Source organism: Rhipicephalus microplus, chromosome 6, assembly GCF_043290135.1.
Source record: "Rhipicephalus microplus isolate Deutch F79 chromosome 6, USDA_Rmic, whole genome shotgun sequence".
Lineage (NCBI taxonomy): Eukaryota > Metazoa > Arthropoda > Arachnida > Ixodida > Ixodidae > Rhipicephalus > Rhipicephalus microplus.
In genome coordinates, this window is record NC_134705.1 from 63,468,844 (window position 1) to 63,492,968 (window position 24,125).

Here is a 24,125-nt window from a genome sequence, read left to right on the forward strand (position 1 = left end):
AAGAACAAAATTTCGCCACTCGTGGCAAAATTAAAGTACCCAACGGTGAAATGCTGTAGCACAGAGAACTACAATGGTAAACAACTTTCACAATGCGCATGAACATTAGTAGTTAGAATGGACAAAATGCATCGTTTATATGATGTGCACAAGGGAAGCCTAGCTACGGCACACAATTTTTACAAGGGTTCTGTCAACAAACATACACAGATATCTTTCAAAAAAAAAAACAAAGAACCAGAAACAGCTTTCAGGTCTTCAAGGTCTTTAGCTTTCGCTCATTCTTGTTGTTATGTGGGGTTTAACGTCCCAAAACCACCATAAGATTATGAGAGACGCCGTAGTGGAGGGCTCCGGAAATTTCGACCACCTGGGGTTCTTTAACCGGCACCCAAATCTGAGCACATGGGCCTACAACATTTTCGCCTCCATCGGAAATGCAGCCACCGCAGCCGGGATTCGAACCCGCGACCTGCGAGTCAACAGCCGAGTACCTTAGCCACTAGGCCACCGCGGCGGGGCTTTCGCTCATTCTTGGCAGTACGTAAATAGTAACTTTTTGTACGACGCAAGTTCAGCAGTGCATTTGCTGCAGCACTTAAAACATGCTCCATTACTTCCTGTGCAGAATGCCCAGAATCACACACTTCTAGGTTGTCATAGTCTGCAAGAGCAGAGAACACAAGGCTGCCAAGAGTGTCTCTCTGCATAGGAAGGTCGAGAAATCGCCCAGAGTACTCTGGCGCCTGACCTTGTCTAATATAAATTCAGTGAACAGCACAGCGTTCACTACAGCTGCTCGTGAAAATTTCAGCCCATCTCTCGGCATCTTGTTCACTAATGTATTCTCAGCACCAACAAGGTTGACGTCTCGCATCACAAGGTTTTTCCTGCAAAATCCGCATGCCAATTTCTTTAAAGCTGCATGGACACAATAGCCGGCAACGTATGGTATTGCAGGAAGCCTTGACGCTTTTTTCTGAATGTCGGAATCAGTTACAACGACGTCAATCTGGGCGTGCGCTGATGGCACACCTGTCCTCCATGTATTCGCACTCGGTGCTGGTAGCATGTCTGAATCTGGCAGGTTCAAAATCTTCTGAAAACGCAGTTTGTTCGCAGATTCATATATCTGCCTTATTAATATATGGTAATTCATACCTGACAGTTGCCAATACTTTCTGAAACGATCCTCCAAGCAGTCAGTTTAAAATTCGCCCAAAAGAACGTGCTCAAAATGACGCTCTTCCAAGCAGTATATAGATAGTTCCTGCAAGGTTAGGGTAGTGTGGCTGAACGCTGCGTAGGTTTCGCGCGTAAGGCGGCCACTGTGATGTCTGGGGCTTTCCCAGTGATCAAGGCACTCACCCATTTTTTGCAGGAACTCGAGCTCCGGACACAACGCTGTTACTATTGGCCCTTGCAAATGATCTCGCGGCCGCTGTCCTTTTCTTGGCGTTTTTACGTTGACAATGTTCCACCAAGTCAATATGGTGTCAATGTACTCGGATATTTTTTTTAATGTTTGAACGTTGCGGTACTGAGAGCAGCAACAGTAAATAAGTTAAAAATCCTTAGTGCAAGCTTCACGTCCTGTCGTTTCATGTTAAAAGTGTTCAGCGCTTTCAAAGTGAGAGTTGGCACTAACTTCAAGAGCTCAAGCTTTTCAGCTTCGTGCAACTCGCACAATACCTTCAAAGATGCTGTAAATATCTTTGCTTCAGCCTCATTACTTTTTGGTTAAGGAAATTACATGCATTTTTCAATGTTTCGTTGATTGAGCCAGTTATTTCCTATACACTTTGGTATGTGAACTGGGTCTACCACGAAAAACAGAAGTCGTGATGAGTCAGCAAGATTATGGTAAACATTGCTGATAGTTGCGGGTTTAGCGAAGGACATAGTTTTTTGTTTATGGAGTTATTCTCTGAGATCAATGCGAATATTCTAAAACCAGATACCTCGAGATCAAGAATGAGCTTCCGAAGGAAGTCATGTAGTGCCTTAGCATCAATTCGCGCCACGGAAAGAATGTGTACAACTTGCTTGTTTTAAGAAAGAAGGTTCTGTATTATAAATACGTGGACAGTCTTTGCCGCAGTTGATGAATTTGCCGAAGTGCCAGTTACAAAGCCAGCTTTGTAATAAAAAAAAGGCTGCAGATGAGCCTTATCCAGCAATAATGTCAAAGTTGTTGCATGCTCTTTGAATGTGCTTACCATCCGCTTGTCATAAGAAAGGGAGCTAGCTTCTCGCTGCTCCTCTACGGGGTTAATATCTCACGATAAACACAGTCTCCTGATATTATCAGGATGTGGCATCTTAAGCTTCATCGAATTTCTCAAAAATCTCTATGCATTGGGGGAAATCGTAAACAATAGGCTACAAAAAAACGAACAGATTTCGGGATTCATCCCCAGGATTTTAAGGCATACCATATGGCGCCATTTCTCGGCGGTGGCCGGTCGCTCAACCGTAACTGAACGGGAAGCGCACAAAAAAAAAATTATACCTCACGAAGGAGACGCGATATAGAAAACGACTTCTGGTTTGTGAGAGTAGAGAAACACTAGAACATTCCAGGCATAATTCCAATAACGTGACACTAAGTTCCTTCCTTCTCAGACAATCTGAACATTTTTACACACAACCTACGCGAGCAGCCACAATTTAGACACACTATGGCCCTTTAAACGTTGATTACGAAGCTTAGAAAAGAGATTTCGAAAAAGACTCGCGCTTTTATATTGGCCAATGAACGCTCTTTCAATTGATACACTACATTATTGTGTAGCTAAAGCTATGTAGTTTCTTCAGTCGTTTTTGTGGAGCGTAGCCCCGCCGTGGTGGTGTAATGCCTAAGGTACTCGGCTTCTGACGTGTGACCTGCTGCAGCGGCTGCATTTTCAATGGAGGCAGATATGCTGTATGTACGTGTGCTCAGTTTTGTGCGCACGTTAAAGAACTACAGGTGGTGGAAATTTACGGAGTCATCCACTACGGCGTCTCTCATAATTATATGACCGTTTTGGAACGTTAAACTGCACATATCAATCATTCAATATCATTATCGACCGTACAAACCTACGAAATCTGAAGCTGGTTTTTCTGAAACGCGCCCTGCATATTGTAGAAGCCAGCTAACAATCATTGATTAACGTGTTGGCTTGTTCGCTTACGCTCTGACATGGAACACGCATACATGTGCAACTAAGACCTCATTTACAGTTAAAATAACGGCAGATTCCGCCATTAGATGGACGATAAAGCAGTGCAGGGAAGCAAACTTGCGGATTACGAAAAGGGCCTATTTGTTCTTTTCTTAGCCCACATCTGCATCGGGGTGTTTGAAAACTGCTCGTCACTCTGACAATTTTTTCCAATGCATTTACTCCGTCTCGTGTTTACGTTCTCACAAATCACCCGTGTGAAAAAATCACTAGGTTTGAACTGTGGTTCGTGCACCAGGTAGAACACTGAGGATTGCTGCAGTCAAAATAAAATGGGTCGTGAGTAATTTCAATCGGAAACACTGTATCATGCAATACTAGATTAATTTTGAAACATTCCTAATGAACTTTGGCGACTTTGAGCGTATCTGTCAATCTATTTAGTCGCCAACGACTTTGTGCTTTCTAGATTATATCGTTCATGAGGTTTGTATCGAAACTTGTGTGGCATAACGTGACTGTATGACGATCAATAATGACCGGTCATAATAAAATATGACTTGCTTGTAATGAACACTGCTGTTTGTATGACATGGTCATGGTGCTCTAGCGGCCGTTTCATTTACCCCATAAAAACCTTCTTTAAAAACTTGTTCACGAGTGCATCGAGAATTCTGGGCTCAAAAAACGAAAAGTTGTATGTGAAACGAATCCGTGGATGACACGAGACCTGTTGCGCCTTGGACGAAAATTGAAAAAAAAAGCAAGAAAGAGCAGTTTTATGTACACACACACAGAGCAGAAGATGAGAACTAAGTGTTTTTAACATTTCCTAAGCTTCTGCTGTTCTCTCTGCTTAGTAAGTAGTTTTGTTGTAGGGCACATGTTCGTAAATCGGTGTACTTGGTAGTCGTTCTCATATATTTCAGCTTGAAATGAAGCTCACACACATGAACAAAGGCACAATTGTGAAAGCGCTTCATCTGCTAAACATGCGCCTTATTGTGAAGCTACAAAACAGGAAAACCATTGAGGTATGCTGCAGGCATCCATATTCAGTTGAAAATTAGCAGCGCAACAAAAAAGTAGGTGAACGTAATGAAGAGACTGGTGCGTAATTGTCATATCACCAAGAAATTGTCCGATATGGGGTAATAAATACTAGGTAGTATACGTAACTTATGGCCGACACCATGCACTTGCACTCCTTCCCTCTACACAAAGGGACCGGAATAAGCACGATGCGCTGTGCGCAAATAGCTAAATGTTCATGAACCCTGCAGGAATGTTGCCTGTTCTGAGAATATATTGCCACGTGGTGATTATTGGCTTATTCCGATGTGTTTGCGGTGCCACAGCGGAACCTAAAACACGGCTGATTAAGTGATTAAGCAGAGCGTGAAGCTGCGTCTACTTCATTCTGTTGTCTTTTTCAGCCAAGAAGACCGCGTCTCGGCGAATGGGCTCGTCAAAAACGCAAAATCTATGCAGTTCCTAGCACCATCTCGGGACGACACATGATTGCGGGGGTGCGCGTCAGCGCTGCTCAGCCAAAATGGTTCAAGGTCAGGTCTTCTGTAAACAGTTGAGAAGCGTATACAACACGATTTTACGGAAATAACAGATCGTGCTAATGGTGGTGCCTTTAAAACAAATCAAAATTAAGCAGTACAGACACACATCTACCTTCCTATCACGGAGAAAACGCTAATGAAAACACTGGAACCTTCAGCACATTGTCCATATCGGTGGTGGCTGGGTCAGCCGCACGGACCCAGTGCGAGAGTTTGCAAGTGTACGCTACGCGGACCTTCAGCGAACGAAGCACTCTACATCACCCCGCAGCACTTCACAGACACAGAAAAACACGTTCATATTCACGCAGTCGCCAAAAGAAACACCAACACTCCACGAACAGGCTTCGTTAGGCTTAGTAATCCTGCTATCTCGAACCGTGGGCGTGGGCATGCACACGTCTACTCGGCAGGAGACCAGTGTCAAAACTGACTGAGGTCAGAGGCGATGCCCTGAGTAGTGAGCAGGCCAGAATTATTTTTAGGAGGCATTGGCCTAGAGTCACATCAACCCCATGGCACTGGAGGCGAACATACACTCAGAAATTTTTACACCCATAAGGGTGTACTTGTTTTGTCCCATGGGAAACACACTTTTAGGGTGTCTAGGAACACAATAACCAATAAGGTGCTCATAAAGACCCTGAAGCCATAGGGTGTAAAGAAACGTTACACCCTACTTTATTAGGTGTTTATGAACACCCCTAACTATGGGGGTTGGATGAAGCTACACCCATGCGAGTGGATGTACACTGGAAACCCCCTTGAAACGATGGCAGCTATATGGATGAGCATACTTCATCAAATGAAGCGCAATTAACGGGCAACAAAAGCAGACACACAGGAGGTGACGCTGAGACTTGTGTGTTGAAGAGAGCCGTTCAGAGCACTTAATTCCATCAAATATGCATCACCAACTGGCCCAAGCCTCAATTGTTCTCAGGGAGAAGCATATATGAACCTTCTCTGTGGCTGACAGGGAAGAAGGAGGATACTGGTGGCACCCACTGCACTTATACCTGCATGCATGCAGCTGATAAAATAGGGTGCCATGGTCTTGAATAAGATGCATGAGACCAGTGTATATATGTGTACACACACACACACACACACACACACACACACACACACACACACACGCACACACGCACCCCCCCCCCCCCACACACACACAGTAGTACATGGATGGATGGTAAAACTTTATTTTGTCAGAAAGCAATTGCGGATGATTCCGTGTTAGATGGCCATCAACCCAAGGTTGGCGGCGACCTGTGTGGCCCACTCTACGACCCTTAACTGGACGACTGGGTCTGAGCTGGTCAACACGGCCTCCCAGTGCTCAAGAGAGGGATCACGCATTATATCCACCGGCGGCGGCACTGTGCTACGTTCCGAAAGTATGTGATCATATGTTGCCACAGGCTGACACCATTTGCATTGTGGCTTTATCTCCTCCGGATACAGTTTGTTCAACACGTAAGGGTTGGGAAAAGATCGCGTCTGCAGTTTTCTCCAGATGCATTCCTGCGCTTTAGTCAACCGCTGTGCGGGGGCGGATGAAACCTCCGCTCTAGTTTATGATGATTCGTTTTGTCATGAAAGGACACCAGCCCATCTCTCGCGGACCTCCCCGGAACTGGCGGCTTCCCTACCCGGCTGACGAAACCTCGAGCATTCAGGTGAGCCGCCTCGTTCCCGGGGTTCCCAGAGTGTGCTGGTACCCTGACAATTTCTATTTCTCTAATTTCTCGTCCCGTGGCCCGATGCAAAAATCGTGCGGCGGTCGCCAATATTCTGCCCCTCGCCAGATTTCGGATGGCTGTCTTTGGACCACTGAGAATCAAATCCGACTGCGAATTAGTTATAGCTAGCGCTATTGCCGCTTCCTCTGCAGTTTCCGAGGAGCGGGTTTTGACCGATCCAGAGGCGACCAAGCGTCCCCGCCTGTCTACCACCACAATCACAAAAGCGTCTTTGTCCTTATATTCCACAACATCTGTATACACTGCCGCTTTGTACTCGCCGTACTCAACGTGTAAAGCTCTGGCTTTTGCCTGCCTGCGCTGCGTATGGTAAATCGGATGCATATTTTTGGGCAAAGGTTTTATGTAGAGGGCCTTATGTAACTCTCGCCGCACCTGAATTTTAGTGCCCCCCGTGGGGGCTTCTGCTCCAATGCCAATCCTTTCCAATATGATCCTGCCCACTTTGGTTGTCGAAAGGCTAGCGTGCTGCATCACCAGATGCGCCTCCCATAATTCATCCAGGGTGTTCTGTTCCCCCAGTTTTAACAGCCTTTCTGTAGGCGAAAAGAACAAATTCCGCAGAAAAGAACACGCGAAAAAGTAGTTAGCCACCTTTGTGTACCGGCTTCCACAATAACAGCAACAACGAAAGACAAAAGTGAGCCATCAAAATCTTTTATTTTCTACATACTCATGAAGTTTTCCCATTCTTTTAAGTGAATTCATGTTGAAGTGTACAAGTCCAGTCTCGTTATCAAATTTTGTTCATTCTTTGGGGAGCTCCTCCGACGGACGCGATAGATGACAGGCATTGCAGACGCCAGCACAAGCAGCCTCCTGCCGTTGTGTTCCCTCGGCTGCACGTACAATAATATAGTAAATATAGTTAGTGACACAAAACAAGCATTAAAATATGGCACACAAATAACTTTACCTTCACATCCTTCACATCTCGCACATTTCTTTTGAAGCTGCTCTGACGAAAGATATGGATGATGGGCATCGCAGACGCCAGCGCAAAGTCTTCAGCACGGTGTGTGCCCACGGCTGCACAAAAAGTATGTAAAATAGTGAGTCACACGTTACAGATGATGAATACAAATGCCTATGAGAAATACGTTCGAGGTGAAGTAAAAACATATGTGAGGTATGACATGCTAATAACTTCACCGTAATGTCACACATCGTCAAAGACTCATTGCCATCCCCGTAGCGCAACAGCTTAGAAGCAGCGGCCGCAGTCACAACTCCGCGAACCACTTTGCCGCTAACAAGTCGGCGAGTCCTAAGCGAGCGACGTCATTCAGCTCGAGTAAGCGAACGCGAGACCAAAGACGGCACTGAACGCGAAGTGTCTGCCGCCAGCGAACTTCGAACAGGAGAGCGAGCGTAGGCTTGGCCGCCGCCACGAACAACGCCGAGCTGGTTTGGAGCTAGCGCCTTAGAAATCGACAGTAATGCGGCCCTTTTCCACAAACACGAGTGAGTGCACCGCGCAAACGCGAGTTCACCACCACGGCCAGCGAACAGCTCCGAGCTGCTTGCACCCGACTGGCGGGTAACCAACTGTAATCGCGACCAATTTTCAGTGAGTTCCGACGCTAGCGAAAGCCCCGCCAGCCCGTGCGGGTGCATTTACAGCGCGCGACACACTACAACCAAGCTCTTTACCAGAACCCGCAACGTGTTTTCGACGACTTCCAACACAGCGAGGAAGTCTCAGCCCAATATCGTCAGCGCGGAGCTCATCGCAGCGGCGAAGACAGGCGAGTACTCGATGAGCGACCGTACGGGAGGCCGACGGCAATGGCGGCCGAATTTCCAGGCCGTTGCAAAGCACAGGCGAACTGAAGACGCCGAAGCTGACCTTCGCGATGCATTTCGTGCGTGCGAATACAACACGACCGAGCGCGTTGCCGGCAAGTGCGATCCGTATCGCACAGGCGACAAGTAGAGTAAAAAAAGAATGATAACCTACTTGCCTTAGAATCCAGGGCTGTTTTCTGCCCTGAGTCGGACTGAAGTATATATCCGACAGGCCTTATCTTCTCGGCTGCCATATTGGCCTTCCCAACTGCTGCTGTCGTGTGTTGGTCACGACTATCTTGAAGCCAGAGATATACAGCGCGGCGTGGTGACCAGTCGAGGCTTGCTCCAGACTTCATGGGTGCAGCGAAACGCTAAAGCAGCAGCCCACATTCATACAGGCGTACACACAAGCACCACGTCGTAATTCCTAGATCGTCGAATCCAGGCGGCCTTGGTTGAGCACTCCGAGCCCGACGGTACGCGACCACCGCCGGCAAAATACGGGGAAAGACTGAGCCATCAGAGGAGGAGAAGGACATGTGTTCTGTGGAGAAGGAGGGTTGGTCACCTTGGCAACCCTTTTCGTGCTGCCTGTAATGCCCGGGCGGTTCATCCCAGTGGAGACTAAGTGGTTTCGCGCCGCACGCTGCTCCTTAACGGTCTATCCGTTCATCACCCCTACTGAAACGTTCCGTATGAAATCTTACGGAAAATATATGGACTCCGTAACATTTCCTTATGCTACATATGGAAAAAATATGGAGTTTTATGGAAATATACGGAAGTTGTATGGCATTTACGGAAATCTTCCTATGGAGTATAAGGAAGGATAAGGAAATTGTATGGCGTATACGGAAAGCTTTTTATGGAGTATACGGAAAGATAAGGAAAGTGTATGGCATATATGGAAAGCTTTTTATGGAGTATATGGAAGGATAAGGAAAGATAAGGAAACTTATGGAGCATACGGAGAGTTCATGATGGAAGATATGGAAGGATAAGGAAAGTGTATGGAGTGTACAGAAGCTTTCATAAGAAAAATGCAGAATGTAAGGTCTTACGGAAATATACAGATTTTGTAAGGTGCTTACGAAAATGTGCAATAGTGTATGAAAGGCATGTGGATTGTTGCAAAAATGGGGAAACTCTACAGTTGCTGTCACATTTTAAGCAGGAAATTCGAGCTCTATAAAGTTATAAATGAATGCACAGTGACATATATAGTACAAAAGAATAACGCAGGCTAAGCTGTGTTGTCAGTCACCGCTGTTCGCCCTTTTCCAGAATGAATACAACTTCTGCAGATGACCAGGTGCTAAAGTCTGTCACACGGAAAATGTGTCATTCACAAGGAATGACAATAACTGTCATTTTACTTGCATGCTGTCACACGAAAACAAATCAAGCAAAAAAAGCATAACTTCAAGGGCTCGTTTTTTGGTAGAAACAATAATAATGAGAACTAAATTCAATGTGAATGAACTTGTCAATATTAATGAAACTGTTCTCATTGACATTGGCAAAGAGAAATGTCATTTCAAAATATCGACCATGAGCTTACCTCTCCTGAGCACCGACAAAAGAAATGAAAATCTATGAAAACTAATTGCATGTGGCCTAAAAATAATTTTTATTGATAGTATGTGCTCCTACAATATAAGTACAGCTATACACAACTTGCCACAGCTTCACGACAGAAACGAGGTAGGGGCAGAGGGAGTGGTCAGAAAAATAATTAAGGATGAGAGCACAACTGATATGTACAAACACATAATGGTGCTTATCACTGATGCACGGATGGTCGTGTATAGAGCTGGGTCGTTTTGAGATTTTCAAAAGCATTGTTTCAGACCACCTTGCAGATTACGCTTCAATTGTAGTGCTACATAACACACAACTTATGGGCCAGCTTTAATGAATAAGAATATTATAGGTTAAACAAATGCTTTAAAATATATCATATCATGGCTGCATGGACGCATACAAGCTATGTAAAGCGCAATAAAGTGAGGACGCATGAGCTTCTCTTTGATGCTTCAGTTCAACATAGATGCTTCAACTGTGCTGCAAAGAAATTTAACCAATGTCTGTGTGTGCAACATTGTCCATTTTAAACTACCTATATGTATATATAAAATTTCTACTGCGAGTGAAGCTACGTAGCACTCCATAACTCTTCCTTTTATTAAGGGCAATTTTTCAAACAATCAAGATTATTCATTTTCTGTCTCATGACTTCGTGCCCGCAATTTTTGGTTTGGCTCGATCACAATTGTGCAGCCCTTATTTTGGAGGAATCAAAAAACATCAACCAAAATATATTTTGGAACTGCTTCTCGGTGATATTGCCTTCTCTCAACTGCCACAGCTTGAGATGAGTCATATAGCAAGTCTCGCGCATACCTAGGGCCTACCCTTGAAGAAACTGGTCCGGCTGTGAAATGCTCAGTTTTTTCTCAAATAAATTTTTTGGTTTGAGTTTTCTCACTTCTCGAGTCCCTTCACAATCAAGCAGACCCATTGTTCCCCTTAGTCCTTAATTTTGTTATATTATGAAATGAATAAAAAAATTATTAATGAAAATAAAAATACTAATAACTGTTGCGCAAAAAACACAGTCCCACATACGTACTTGAACGCAATATTGCTTTTATTTTGTTTTAGAATCTAAGGCATTAGAAAAGATAGCAGTACAATAAAAACGTTGAAAAAAAAAAACAAAAAAAAAACTTGGCGGGACTCGAACCTGCGCCACTTAGTTGTGCTCGCGTACGTGAACTGAGTGCGTTTGCTTGCTAAGCTATTCGCGCTGAAAGTAGCTCGTGAGTTTAAGTTATGTATATAAATTTGCTTTTTACACGCTATGTGTTGGCATATTTATGTACGATATGCGATCGTATCTATTGTTGTGTGCATATGTTTTGGGATTGTATATACGTCACATGCTTTTCGCATGTCTTTCAACTATAGATTGCTGCCCCGCCGCGGACGAAAACAAGTATTTTTACACCCACACACAAGCTTGACCAGTTGAAGGTTGTTTCCCGAGGCTCTCTTGCGATTGAGTCGGCCACCACAGGGAATTAGGGTGATACGCCATTAATCCCGGCATCTAGCTGTATTCCACTTAGTAGCTCTATCGCTTGATGACAAATCGAGCGCGGGGCGCGACGCTATTGCGCACGACCATGCCTCGCGTAGCGGCGACATCAGCTGATTGCGCCGGCCGGCTTGCTTCGATTTGCTTCAGAGCAAAGAAATGTCATACCTTGAAAGATTGCGTACTGCACTATGTCAAAATGTTACTGCTTTGTAGCCATCCTATGATTCATTGAGAATTGATAACTCTGATATCACTACTGTAGAGCTTTGCGTCGGCGACACGCACCGAACGTGAAACCGCACTACGTCTGTCGTAGAAGCAGTAGGAGGCTGTCGTCTGCTAGAACAAAAACAAAACAAAGACCTGCGAAAATATTCATAAGTTGTAACTTGTTTTTCGAATAACCGTTTATCACTTTTAAAGTTATTTTGTCAGATAACATACATTTTTTTTCAGTTTATAGCAGCAACATATGTTTTTTTTTATTTTTCTCACACAGATATCCAAGTCAAATCCCTTCACAGCTAAAGCCACATGTTGTTTGTCTTCTTTCTTTCTGTGGGCATGCCGTTTCGGTGCGTGTCTCATGTGTTCGCGCTGCTACACACGAGAGCACGAAATGTTAAATTTACGCAAGGAAGCGCCGTTCCTCGTTCATGTGATGTGCTAAGATTGTGCCCTATTCCCGCGGTTGTTCGAGTGCGGATCAAGTGCGAGTCGTCCAAGGAATCGGCGGGTTGGGCGGGCGCTCGAAGGACTCCGAGGTGACGGCTGACGCCTGTGGTCGCTTCCCTCAGGACAGTGTGAAAGAAACTAAAGGTAAGGGGGACACTTTTTTATGTAGACCAAGTATGCCACTCAGTGCAAGTGTTTGTTGCTGCACTCGAACGAGGCGTCGTGAAACGGCAACCTTACGCGCCTTTGCGAGTGCGGTTGCCGATTCGCTTTGACAACGCTAACGCCAGCAGAGAGAGCCATGGCGCATCGGCGCGGCCTTACTGGAGCTAATTCGAGACAACTGCGGCAACATGCATGTGTACGGTGATCGATTTTTCATATGTGCAATGTAGTGAGGAAGACGCACACGGCGCTTGCTACGTTGTTGATTAAACGAAGCCTGCAGTGCCATTTGATGCAAAGCAGCATTTTGTTTACGTTCGCGGGCGATACAATTTGTAACTTGGCTCGATTCACCTAGCCAACCGCCTAAGTGGGTTGATTAGCATACGTTCACGGTAGAGCGTTATTATGCCCCTAAACAGTGGCGTGTGCTTGTTGAAAGATATAATGTGTGTGCCTAGTGTAGAGAGAGAGAGAGAGGTGTTCGTGCAATATGCATGTGTACCTGCAAGACGCCTTTGCTTGTAACTAATAATGTACCGGCCAGCACCTACATTGTACGCCTGACTTCGAAGAAAACTTGCATGCACAATGTGAGATTTTGTAATCTGCCAGAGTTGCTTTTTATAAAATAATACACTGCCAGCATGTTCAAAATATGTTTCGCTGCTGTGTGGCAGGGGTGCGGTTATCACGCTGTTGTGTAGTTGCTGATGCAAGCACTTATAGTTTTGACGCGTTAATATTTCTCATCTAACTCATCAGGTGTTTGGCTGTTTCAGTACAAACAAGGCAAAGAGAGAAGGAAGACGGGTAATGACAGGACCAGTGCCGACTTTTGTTAGCAGGAGAATACCCATGTTGGTGTATTCATTGTGACAGCCTTTCTGTGTTGCTTTTTTGCCCAATTTATGCAACAACACAGTTGTCAGCAATATGAGAGAGAACACTGAAATTAGCTTTTAGAGATTAAATGCCTAGTAACTCACAGCACAAAGTAACAACAAAAGACATCAGTATGATCAATGTGAATGAGTACAGTCTTGCATCTAAAAAATATATTGTGCAAAATGTTGCTTAAGTAAGAAACCTCTCTATGTTTGCAAATAGTGTGACGTCACTTCGAGCACCGTGCCAGCCATTCCCTCCCTCTGTGCAAGGGCTGGTTGGCAAGGACGTTGTTTGTGACGTTCCTGATAGACCACTGAGATGTATGTGATTCTAAACCTGCAGCCTAATATATACATAATCTTTTGTGCAGTTACATCGCAGCATCTGACACCTACAACTTATTTGCATATTTACATTGCTCCCTTAGGGCCTAACACACAAACTTGTTTTTTGCATTGTCACTTCATGAATATCGAGCGGTAAAGGTACTGAGTATATGTGAAACAAGAATCTCTGCTTATTACATGAAGAAATATGAGGCCTTCGATAAAACGAGTTATACCTTTATTGAGCTTGCGTACTCGTTGGGGCGATTCATACATGCAGCTTCAGCAAATGGTATCTTCCAGCCCGGTGACCTTGCATTTTTTTTCTTCACACAGCGCAAACACCGAGATGTACCCACTCGCAGATGGTCACGTCAAGTGCATATTTACCTTGACTAAAATGTCGAATCAAGTTTTTTCATCGACCAGTCCCTGCCATGAGTGCTAGTCTTCGCAAACAAGACACATTGTTATTGACACTGCAGACACCACACTCAGTATTCTCAGTTGAACCGATATTTTCAATACCTTTCAATGCACACTACATGCCGCAATCAACAGTGCACATTTTTGAAGACTATGCCGCTGTTGCTCGCACAGACCACCACGTGTGTTCACTTCTTCAAGATAAACAGACAGCGTGGCAAATATTTTACCACACAGTTTACCACACAGCTGGATGTTTGCTGACACATACTACAGCTAATGTCGACATTGTAACGTGAAGTGTAAGCTTTGAAAAATTAAAACTTGCCCCAAACACCGCACGACTGTACCGGGCTGAGCCACCAGCGGGAGTGTTTTTCCAGCCACACCTATTACATGTGCCGGTGACATCATGCTGTGACGTACCTCGGTAGGGGCCTATCGCTGCATACTTTATTTGAATGAGGGTCCTGTTAGTGAAAGCAGGCATGGTTGATTTCGTAACTTGTTCATGCCCAACTGGACCTTCATTTGCACAAGTTGTCTGACTGATATTCAGGCAAACTTTTGTGTAATAAATTATACAGTTGGCAGTCTGTGCTTGCCCCATACTGTTGTTACTGGTGTTTCTTGTTGTTACTTTGCACTGCTCATTACTACTCACCTACACAAACTAGCCTATCTTGCCGCTGTTTTGGACAAGATGCAGCAGGCAAGTGCGATAGTGTTCATAACTCTAAATTCTCGAGCAAAATTTATCGTTTCATATTCAGTTAGTTGCATTCATATCAGTACATTATAAGAAATCATTAATTAAACATGAATCCGTGTTCCTTTACATAATGCTCACAACTTTTATATCAAATTGAATGGTGTTTATAAAAAACATGGGTTTTAGCTAAACTTCATGCTCTTTTCTCGAAGAGCTGACAAAACGCTATTGCATGCTTACTTGCCATGAATTGGACTGTGTTCTAAATACATTGCAATTCTTCACCGGACTGCCAGTACACTTCACATTGGGGGAACATTTAATAACCATGGATTGATTAATTAAGAACGGAAAGAAAGAAGCGGCAGGCCGGGATACTTGATATTGGCATCCGTTTTGCTACCCAGCGCATTATCATGCAAACTTCCTATAGAGTGGTTATGCGTCTTGCATGTGTGTTTGTAAACAAAGAACTTTGGGTAGAACTATATTTATCTTACAAATGGTTGCAGGACTGTGGAGGCTGTAGGGCTGCTTAGGAATGGTGGAATCCCTGGACATGTGTTCAACCATGCTGCATCAGCTGCTTGGTGTTTTCACGGCATCTTTACAGATGTGTTGGGGGAGTAAAGCAAGCAGGTTTCAACTCAAGGAAAGTATAATATGGCAGCACCTCTTATGCGTGCCTTAAATCTCAAGTATATCAAATATTATCTTGCACCTTGTGGCCTGTAATTTTTAAAGGGACACTTCTTTTTGCTTTATATTTGAGTCTTGATGCTTCGACAGCAATGTATTTGTGTTTAACAGCAAGTGTTCTTGAACAAATAACTGATCTCAATAATGACAAAACACCCTTCATACTTGGTTTTTAGCATAAGCTAGTACATATCTGTAGCAGATTCAATTATTCATTTTTTGCTGGGATGATAATTGGCAAGTAGCAAAGGCAAGTTCAGATTGGAGTGGTCGGTGACATCTGTTTAGGCTCTGCCATATTGCTTTGCAACCAGAGTTACTTGTGGCCACATATACAATGAAGCCACATGATGTGCATTCTAAATGAGATTACCATATCACATTTCACTGCATCTTAATATGTGCCAAACAAAGGCAGATATCATTAGCTTGCCACTATAAAAGGATCCTAAACCAACACAAGGTTGAAATTTAGTCGTGGTGTTGCAGCTGTGTATGACTCTACAATGGATGCATAGCCGTGATAATTTGTCTATATCTTGTCGCAATAGTAATGTTACACACATTGTACGATACAAAAGAGGTCCTCACTTTTTCGCTTTTTTTCGCTATGCTTCTTTCTTGTCTCTTCTTTCCATGTGCTCCTCCTCACTGTACAAGGTGCAAGAGCAGTGGGCACACAAACACGTATTTAAAAAAAATGTTGTAAGGTGAGCACTGAGAAGCTGCTGAACACTTCCAAAAGGCTCAAAGAGGTAAAGGTATTGTTTCTAGCTACTTTTTGGGCACCCATAGCTAGTTGTGCTGCTGCAGTAAAAAATAAGGTAAATGTTAAAAATTAATTGGAGGTGGTTTGGCACCCATAATTGCAGTTACATACAGAACTAGGTTTCAATGCGTAAGCAAAATCTGCTCACTCTAAATCAATCCTAATGATGTAAGAAATTCAAGAAATATTCACAGAAAAGCTCAGGAAAAGGCTAAGTGGTTGCCCCTTGAACGTGAAAGAGATACCCTTCTTCTAAACGGTCAATAGACAGTCTAGAAGTCTCGATATTACGTGCACTATAAAATATTCTGGTGTGGTGCTTTTCATGCATGTTATAGTGAGAAGGGTTTTTGATAGAACTGTAGTCATTTTGCCCTGCGTTGATGAAATTGTTCACATAGTTATAATACATGAATCACTTTATGCCTTTTGATTTTATGCAAATGATTTGCTTACCCAGTCGGTTTAACTTGATTTGGATAAAATCATAAATGCTCTAAAATTTTTTTACTGTACAGCAGGTTTATTTTTAAAATACGTGACCATTGATGTGAACGCAGTTGGTGGCGTGCTTGATTATTCCTTCACTATCTTCACTCTAACTACACCTGCTACACTGCATAGTGTGACAAAAGTAATGGTATTTAACACTACTGGCAGCATACACTTTTATGTCTCAAAATGTGTTAAAAAGCCTGGTAAAATGTGTGTACGTTTTTTTTCTCCAACTAAATATTCTGGTCTACTCAAAGTAGCTTCCGCTCTTATAAGGTCCTCAAACTATTAGGTGTTCAAAAGAAGTATCAATGCCATTACTTTCTTTGTCAGCCTACTCACCACTCTAATAATGAGAATTACCCGACAACATTAGCCAGTAAAATGAAGGGATGTTATAAAAAGTAATCTCAATTCAATTGTCAAAAAATGTTGCCAAGTTACGTTTTTGTTAACTTTTCTTTTCACAATTTTGTTAAAGTTACTTTTGATAACATCCCCTATAGTTTGTTTGGCATCATTTTCTGCTAGTTCTCATTATAATGCGTTCAACAAAGACAACAAACCCTTAAATTTATAGTTCTTTCCTTTACTCATGAATCTGAAACAGTGAATCTCGGTAATCTTAGCGGTGTGTGACTTGTTTTTTTTTTTTGATCAGTTGTGCATGTGTTCAAGTACATGCATTTAGGTGGGAGGGCGAACTATTGCCTCCTCCTGTGACTAGCAGATTTTCTGAGAACGGACAGATGCATAATGCTGCCAAAGAAGTATAGGGATATTGGAAGTAATCGTAACGTAATTGCAATCGTAATGTAATTGCCAGTAGGCAAAAAAAAGGTGTCCCACACTCGCCATAATGGTAACAGGCAGCGCTGACTGACTCTTCCATGTATAAATGCACATATATACCGTACAAAATGGAAGAGGGATAGCCGCCATGGTAGCTAAGTTGATAGAGCATCGGACATGTTATTCGAAGTTCGCAGGCTCGGTCCCTGTACAGGGCAGGTTATCTTTTTTTTCCTGCCCCGCCACGGTGGTCTAGTGGCTAAGGTACTCAGCTGCTGACCCGCAGGTCGCGGGTTCGAATCCTGGCTGTGGCGGCTGCATTTCCGATGGAGGCGGGAATGTTGTAGGCCCGTGTACTCAGATTTGGGTGCACGTTAAAGAACCCCAGGTGGTCAAAATTTCCGGAGCCCTCCACTACGGCGTCTCTCATAATCATATGGTGGTTTTGGGACGTTAAACCCCACAAATCTATCAATATCTTTTTTTCCTTCTACTTTTCTTTCTTCACAATTACAACACTTCTATTCTTCTTGAAGATTTTCTGGTGTAAAAAAAGTACCTTATAATCTGAAGAGGCAAACAGAATGTGCCAGTGTACGAGTTAGCTCTTGTAGTTGTTACAAGTAAGATATGTTTTGAAGAATAAATCATTCTGCCACTTGCCTAACGAATGGCTACACGACATGGCACTGGATGCACTTTGTTATTTTTGAATCAAGCTATCTTGTATTCTATTTTTATAAATTACATGGGATACACATGACGGTATCACACACTTTAACGCCACAAAGATTATGCAGCGAACAATGTTATAAATGCGAAATTGCATAAGGATAAGGTGAAAACTGCACCCTCAACGAGAATGTACAGAAAGCACAGGGTGCAGGCGTCATTCCTTCTGCCCGTGCTTTTCAAGTGCAAGCTGTTTTCACCTCGTTCTGACCAACTAACTAGATTGAGATGTGTTGTTATAGTGAAAGAGGATGCTCCACGGGAAACTAGGTTTGTCTCAAAGTCTGTGTGTGTCTTTCAACCTATATGGTGCCCGGTTCAAGAGTTCATGCATACCAGATCGTGTAAAACAGGACCGTATAAAATGGACCGTGTAAATAAAATAAAATGGACCATGTAAATAAACAGGATCGTGTAAAATGTCGTTTTCGTGTGCAACTGTAGTTGTGGTTGTGCTGAATGACCTTTCTTTATATACACTACATAACAAACTTGCTTCTTTAGAGTCGAGTGCATCTTCGTATCGATTGTAAATGTTTGCATATGCGAGGCCTTAAGTTTTATAAGAAATTCCTCAGTGTGCCACGAGGAAATGTGTGTTCAGTGAAAATTTGTATATCATTATATACAACTCTTAAAGCCTCGTCTACAACTTTATGCAGGTTGACCTTGAGCAGAAAACGAGGAGCGGCAGCAGCCCCCAGAAAAGAGCAAGCACCCTCCAAGCTCCCGAAGCTCTCTTCGACAGGAACAGCAAGGTCACTGTGTGGCATTGAAAACCATTGCAAGGAGTGCCTTATCAGTACACTGTGCTGCTCTTTCATCGCAGAAGACGAAGTTGACCACTCCAGAGGAACTTCACGCTGTGTATTGTGAGTGCTTCAGTGGTTTTGTTTTGTCCAGCCAGCAGTTAAGAAATCATGTGTCAGATTCAGCCAGGATGGCTAGAGGGAGTCGGGCAGGCATGTTTGGACATTTGTCTAGCCAAGTAGTGCCAATTTTCGCACTGGTCCTGTTGGAGTTACTGCCACAATCACAGAAGCTACGTCACCTCTCTAAATGTACAGATGTGTCGGGGAGGGTTAGCTGCATTAGGTTTTTCTATATCTGATAGCTGCCAACATTCTTCATTATACAGGAGTTTTGTTCCTCACTCATGGGTGTAAAGCCCTCTACAGAAAAAATGCAACACGTCTACTTCCAGAAGACTCCAAGGCCCTACTTGTAGGTTTTTTCGGCTTGTATCATAAGCACCTCGTTTGGGGTACATGAACATTTTATAAACATGTACAGCGAAAATTTTGGGTGGCTGGTCGTTTTGTCGTTATCTTGTTCCTCGCAGTATTCTTAAGCATGTTGTGCATTACGTTGTCAATCTGGTTGATGTGCATAGAAGACATTACGAAGTTTCAGGCTACAGTATAAAAAGCCTGGAAGCAAGCTATCAATAATTTTTTAACAGAGTTGCTTAATCTGATACATGATACATCACTAAACTTTCGTGCGTATTCATCAATGTAAGCTCGTCTTAGTGTTATCCAAAACGAAGATGTGAGTCGACAGATGGAAACATCTAGTGGGGTAATCAGGGTGAACAGTAGAAGTGCTTCAGACAGGCTGGCCGATGTTGCGATAGGAGGACCTATTTTTTAGAAGTCACCTTGTCATCCTTGGCGTGTTAGTTTAAATGGGTTCAGTAATGACATAATCTTTCGGTATAGGCGTGTGTGCCTGTTGGAAATGTTTGTCTGAAAAAAAAAACCTATAACGCAGAAGAGTGCAGCCCTTGCTTCTTTTCAAGTTAGGTTGCGCTGATACAAAGTGTTCTCCTGTCTCCTGTCGGAGGAAAAGAAGAAAAAAGAAGAAAGAAAAGGGGAATGCAAAGTAAAAGTAGTGCTACACTGCTCCTACTTTGCATCCCCCCTTTTCTTCTTTTTTTCCCTTGTTTTCTTTTTTCACCTTTTTTGTTACATTTGCATTGTCCCATCTAGTGCATGAATCAATGACACATGGCTTTGCTATAGCAAAGATGCCTATGTGGTGTTGGATTGAACAGTGCATTGTACTTCATTTAGTTAAAAACAGACTAATCAGTCTTGCAATAAGTGCTTCCTGTCTATCACCACACATGTTCAATTGAAAAGTTTGTGCTTGGCTCTTAGTATGCTGGTATATAGCTTGTGTCTTGGACTACTCAAAATGAATGTTATTTTGCTGCTGTTTATGGTAATGAATTTATCCAACATGAAAATATCTTGCCTTGTGAACTTTGTCGGACCTGCCTTTCTTTTTCTTTCCTATGCAGGCATTGTATGTGAGGGAGGCAGTAACAGAGAGGTGATAGCTTGAACTTCGGAAGAATAAATGCTGGCAGTGAGGCAATTACGCATCAAACATCCCAGCCATTTTGCCAACCGTTCTAAATGTGTTTTGAAAAAAAAATATTATGCTCGTTTACTGTATTTTTCTGAAAACAGCAAAATGCTAAAGTATATCGCAGAGAACAAAATATTAGGCCACGTTGGTGCCTTCTGGACTTCTCAGGATGTCGTCTGGGTGTTGTTTGTAAAAAGTAAAGTGTTTCAAAAATACTGCCTCTTCTACACCAAATTCGGTCTTGGTATTAAGCAAAGGTGATTGTGTGTAGTGCATGAAGCTCAGTAATATTAGTACATTTTTTTCGCCACATCAAAAGCAAGGAAGCAGTTCTCTTTATATGGCAAGTTATATGATTACACTTTGTCCTAAAGTAGAAATGAATTTTTGAAGTTTTCTTATGATGGCTGTTTTCTGCATTTGATGTACGACAGCTTCCGTTCCGAAGTTCCCCATGACCCTCAATAGGAGACTTCAAAAATCATTTTCCTCATTTAAAGAAAAATTGTAATGATAACACTTGCCGTGTAACAAGAACTGTTTATTTGCTTTCAACTTACATATAAAAGTAATTTTCAATTAGACAAACACACAGCTCAAATTGCATCTCAATGTGGACAAAAACGATTATATAGAGATATTTGTAATCTGGACCTAACATTATTTTTTTCGTAAAATATAACTTCTGTGCAGTGAGTATTTGTGGCTCAAATATTCATACAAAATGCAGTATTGTCATACAAGAAATGCAAACGATAAACAGTTTGGCTGAATTCTTCAACGCCTATGTAGCAGAAAAATTGCACTAATGTTACTTGACTTCAAATACTTTAAGAAGCATCTTTACTTAATATGTAGATCAAATTTGATATGGCAAGAAAAAGCGGTACTTTGAAATTTTTCTCACAAATAACACCCGCATGACATTCTGCGAAATTCTGAAGGTACCCACGTGACCACTACTCTTTTCTCTTCAAAACATTTCTGCAAATAACTATTTTCAGAAGAGTAAACTACCATCATTTTTTAAACTATACATCTGTGATGGTCGCCAGGCAGTATGGTTTGTATGTTTGGTGTAGAATAGCCCAGTGCGAAAAACAACAAATTCTGCAAATAACTATTTTCAGAAGAGTAAATTACCATCATTTTTTAAACTATACATCTGTGATGGTCGCCAGGCAGTATGGTTTGTATGTTTGGTGTAGAATAGCCCAGTGCAAAAAACAACAAATGGCTGAGCATCCTTTGACGCTCGGGCAATTTCGAAAGCATGTTTGTTAGCAGCAATTCAGTTAAGCCCTTGTCTTTATGCTTAGGCCCAGAAACAAAACACAAGTAACTAAAGTAGTCCTAAGAGTCATGTAGTCTCACTGTTCCAAGGCTTGTGGAGCCTAATTTAGTGCAAGCTTCACCATTTTATAAAAATTCAGATTCAACCAACAGGTTTTGGAGGCACAGTGCATTTTCAGCTAACTTGTTTCACACCAGTTACTTAGATAAAAAGCGGAAAGTAGAGGTAAAAATACCATTTTAAAGGCATTGTAGGTAATAACAAAAAGGACTGCTTTCTTTTTTTGTGTGGTGCTTTGCCTGAACGCTGTGCTTTTTGTGGTATAGTTCTTTGTCTAGTGAACAAAGGCCTTAAAAACTAACATTAGCCATGTTGAGGTCGATTTCTTGGTTAAAGTCATAGTAGCCATATAAATAATTATGACTTCAAACTTGATTGTTCTTTTGAAGATTTTTCCCTTGCATAATGATATTTGAGAGTCTTAGTCAATTTTGTTATGAGAAAACGTAATGTCATAATAGGGTCACTTTTTGTAGAGTCGTTCAGTTCTACCTTACCTTTTACATTCCTAATAGAGCAGTTATTTTCAATATCGGTATTTAAAATGGAATGAGCATGCTGTATGTAGTAAGGTGTAAGCACTTACAGATAGCACATGCACCCAACTTTTCTGTTGGCAGTTTATTTCTGTTATTCTTGATTTATATGTAGGGTTTCACGTCCGAAAACCGCTATATGATTATGAGAGACGCCGTAGTGGAGGGCACTGGAAACTTCGACCACTTGGGGTTCTTTAACGTACACCCAAATCTGAGCACACGTGCCTACAGCATTTCTGCCGCCATCGGAAATGGAGCCGGGGTTTGATACCGCGACATGCGGGTCAGCAGCCGAATTTCTGTTACTCTTGCTCCCCTATATGTGTGCAGTTCGGTTATAGTTATCTGGCTTGCACAGATTTTTAATGGCACCTGCCTGGTCCTGCTTGCTTTCATGGTGATTTTAACCTTCATAAGTTGCATAGGTCTAACTCTCAAAATTGTTCAAGATGCCAATTTTGTGCACAAACTGTATAGTATAAAGGCAGCAGATGTACATGCACACACTATTAAATGAACATTGAGAGCTTTCACTTGCAGTTCCGAAAGTTTGACTCTGCAGGAAGCGTTTAAATCATAATTTCATAGGGACATATTAATCGATTATCTCTACCATTGAAAATCGTGACAACCTAGTTATTTTCACTGTGATAAGCATGCTGTTTTTTTTGATGTGGCAGAACTAATTTATACACTCATTCCTTCTATTATTCACATATGCATAACATGAAGGATTGTGTGCCTTTAATTTTCAGTTTCATTCTGTGTGTTATATTTCTTGTGCATGTAAACTATTGTGCTAACATGTGTCTCTGACATTATTTGTGCCAATTATTTTCATTTCCAGGTGCCTATGAAGGACACATAAGTTCTATCGCAGTGACCTTCGAAATTTACAGTGGTGCCGGAGCCTCAAGCAGCAATTCGCCGATCTCCACAAGGCATTCATGAGATAAACACAGCGCCACACTTTCATAGTGCTATGATTATTATTTATGTTTAAACATTTCGTTCTAAAATTGCTGTTACATTGTGCCACCATCCTGTGGCTTAGGTGGAGCTCGTGAAATTGCGGTGCAGTCACCTCATTTGTGTACGATCAACACTGCAATGTCACTATTCACAGCTGGAGCATACAGACAAATAAAAAAACATATTGATTGTAGCAGGGCTGATGTGTATATTAATGCTTCTCTATTGATAATAATAACTTTATAAGTTCTTTAAGTCTTGCATAGAACACTGCATTATTGTGTTGCAATGTAACCACCATTTATGATCGCTAGCATGTTAATTTAGTAGTTTTGTAATGTATTTTATTTAAAAGGTAATTTTGCTTCCGCATCACGACAATTAGTAAGATGCCGATGATTCAATCCCTCATCATGCACATTTAAGAAATATTGTGATTTGTACACAGTATTGCATGTACTCAAGATGTGGACGTCTATTCAATTTACACATTATATTGCTTTGCACTAGATTCAGATGTAACATTCACACATTTCAGTAATTTCCGCATGATACGTCTTTCCATAAGATGCGGAGTCTGCATCATACGTCTTATGCGGAGCCCGCATCATACGTCTTCCATATTCCAATAATTCCGTATGTGAGGGCTCCGCATCTTACGTAACGTTTCAGTAGGGACGCGCGCCTATTGGGCTCCGTTACTCCTTTTTCGGGTAATTTTGCTTTAGAGTGTCGTTATAGCATGAGAACAAAACGACGACACAAGGACAAGAAGGACACGAGTGCTAACTCGCAACTGAG

General features: G+C 42.4%; 1 long non-coding RNA gene across 1 annotated transcript; it reads left to right on the forward strand.

Annotated features, from left to right (window-relative positions):
- Positions 1–11,966: 11,966 nt before the first annotated feature.
- LOC142765289 (uncharacterized) lies at positions 11,967–23,517 on the forward strand. Its single transcript, XR_012884142.1, has 4 exons — positions 11,967–12,220; positions 15,109–16,050; positions 18,746–18,955; positions 23,200–23,517. It is a non-coding gene; the product is annotated as an uncharacterized LOC142765289 (long non-coding RNA).
- The last annotated feature ends 608 nt before the right edge of the window (positions 23,518–24,125 follow it).